Consider the following 2,905-nt stretch of genomic DNA (forward strand, 5'->3'; position numbering starts at 1 on the left):
GCAAGTGATAATTACTGTAACAGCCTGACACATTTTCCTTATAGTTTAGAGAGGCAGAAAAGAGCACATGTACTAACAGCTACTTGAGACCATGAGCATGTGGAACCAGGGTGAGTGATTAGACTAGAGCAAAGGAAATGAGCCTTGGTGATGTTGAATGTGTTAGCGTTACACACTGCTATCTGAAATACCACACAGTGCTGAATAGTAAGCATGGGAGTGCAGGAGAAGCAGCTGGCTGTGTGCTAAGAGTGTTTTTCTGGAGGCTGTGTATTGTCAGGTGCAAGAGAGATCTGCATCGACGCTTGCACAACTGCATGAAGTCTGCAGAGATGTATGTAAGATCACCTGTGGTAAGGGTTAATTGAAGTTTTGAACATGTAGAAACTACCTCACCCATTGCAGGATTGGAAGGAAGATCTACCCTGTTGTTTTCAAATGTGTTAGCATTTGCCTCTCATCTGTGAGATAGTGATTTGTGCTGAATGCTAACCATCACAGTTCAAGCAAACAAGCTGCCCCTTTCCTACGAGTGCAAGTCTTACAGAACAGGAGCAACACAAATTAAATCTCTGACAACAATTCCTGTGTGCACACAGACTCATGGTGTGATTCTAGGCAGAAAACGATATTTGATTGGCAATTTCAAAGCACATTTACTGCTGCGGTAGAGCAAGTGATAATTACTGTAACAGCCTGACACATTTTCCTTATAGTTTAGAGAGGCAGAAAAGAGCACATGTCCTAACAGCTACTTGAGACCATGAGCATGTGGAACCTGGGTTATGATTAGACTAGAGCAAAGGAAATGAGCCTTGGTGATGTTGAATGTGTTAGCGTTACACACTGCTATCTGAAATACCACACAGTGCTGAATAGTAAGCATGGGAGTGCAGGAGAAGCAGCTGGCTGTGTGCTAAGAGTGTGTTTCTGGAGACTGTGTATTGTCAGGTGCAAGAGAGATCTGCATGGACGCTTGCACAACTCCATGAAGACTGCAAAGATGTATGTAAGATCACCTGTGGTAAGGGTTAATTGGAGTTTTGAACATGTAGGAACTACCTTACCCATTGCAGGAGTGGAAGGAAAATCTACCCTGTTGTTTTCAAATGTGTTAGCATTTGCCTCTCATCTGTGAGATAGTGATTTGTGCTGAATGCTAACCATCACAGTTCAAGAAAACAAGCTGCCCCTTTCCTACGAGTGCAAGTCTTACAGAACAAGAGCAACACTAATTAAATCTCTGACAACAATTCCTGTGTGCACACAGACTCATAGTGTGTTTCTAGGCAGAACACAATATTTGATTGGCAATTTCAAAGCACATTTACTACTGTGGTAGAGCAAGTGATAATTACTGTAACAGTCTGACACATTTTCCTTATAGTTTAGAGAGGCAGAAAAGAGCACATTTCCTAACAGCTACTTGAGACCATGAGCATGTGGAACCAGGGTGAGTGATTAGACTAGAGCAAAGGAAATGAGCCTTGGTGACGTTGAATGTGTTAGCGTTACACACTGCTATCTGAAATACCACACAGTGCTGAATAGTAAGCATGGGAGTGCAGGAGAAGCAGCTGGCTGAGTGCTAAGAGTGTGTTTCTGGAGACTGTTTATTGTCAGGTGCAAGAGAGATCTGCATCGACGCTTGCACAACTGCATGAAGACTGCAGAGATGTATGTAAAATCACCTGTGGTAAGGGTTAATTGAAGTTTTGAACATGTAGAAACTACCTCACCCATTGCAGGAGTGGAAGGAAAATCTACCCTGTTTTTTTCAAATGTGTTAGCATTTGCCTCTCATCTGTGAGATAGTGATTTGTGCTGAATGCTAACCATCACAGTTCAAGAAAACAAGCTGCCCTTTTCCTACGAGTGCAAGTCTTACAGAAGAAGAGCAACACAAATTAAATCTCTGACAACAATTCCTGTGTGCACACAGACTCATGGTGTGATTCTAGGCAGAAAACGATATTTGATTGGCAATTTCAAAGCACATTTACTGCTGCGGTAGAGCAAGTGATAATTACTGTAACAGCCTGACACATTTTCCTTATAGTTTAGAGAGGCAGAAAAGAGCACATGTCCTAACAGCTACTTGAGACCATGAGCATATGGAACCTGGGTGAGTGATTAGACTAGAGCAAAGGAAATAAGCCTTGGTGATGTTGAATGTGTTAGCGTTACACACTGCTATCTGAAATACCACACAGTGCTGAATAGTAAGCATGGGAGTGCAGGAGAAGCAGCTGGCTGTGTGCTAAGAGTGTGTTTCTGGAGACTGTGTATTGTCAGGTGCAAGAGAGATCTGCATGGACGCTTGCACAACTGCATGAAGACTGCAAAGATGTATGTAAGATCACCTGTGGTAAGGGTTAATTGGAGTTTTGAACATGTAGGAACTACCTCACCCATTGCAGGAGTGGAAGGAAAATCTACCCTGTTGTTTTCAAATGTGTTAGCATTTGCCTCTCATCTGTGAGATAGTGATTTGTGCTGAATGCTAACCATCACAGTTCAAGAACACAAGCTGCCCCTTTCCTACGAGTGCAAGTCTTACAGAACAAGAGCAACACAAATTAAATCTCTGACAACAATTCCTGTGTGCACACAGACTCATGGTGTGATTCTAGGCAGAAAACGATATTTGATTGGCAATTTCAAAGCACATTTACTGCTGCGGTAGAGCAAGTGATAATTACTGTAACAGCCTGACACATTTTCCTCATAGTTTAGAGAGGCAGAAAAGAGCACATGTACTAACAGCTACTTGAGACCATGAGCATGTGGAACCAGGGTGAGTGATTAGACTAGAGCAAAGGAAATGAGCCTTGGTGATGTTGAATGTGTTAGCGTTACACACTGCTATCTGAAATACCACACAGTGCTGAATAGTAAGCATGGG

This window comes from Triturus cristatus, chromosome 6, assembly GCF_964204655.1.
Source record: "Triturus cristatus chromosome 6, aTriCri1.1, whole genome shotgun sequence".
Lineage (NCBI taxonomy): Eukaryota > Metazoa > Chordata > Amphibia > Caudata > Salamandridae > Triturus > Triturus cristatus.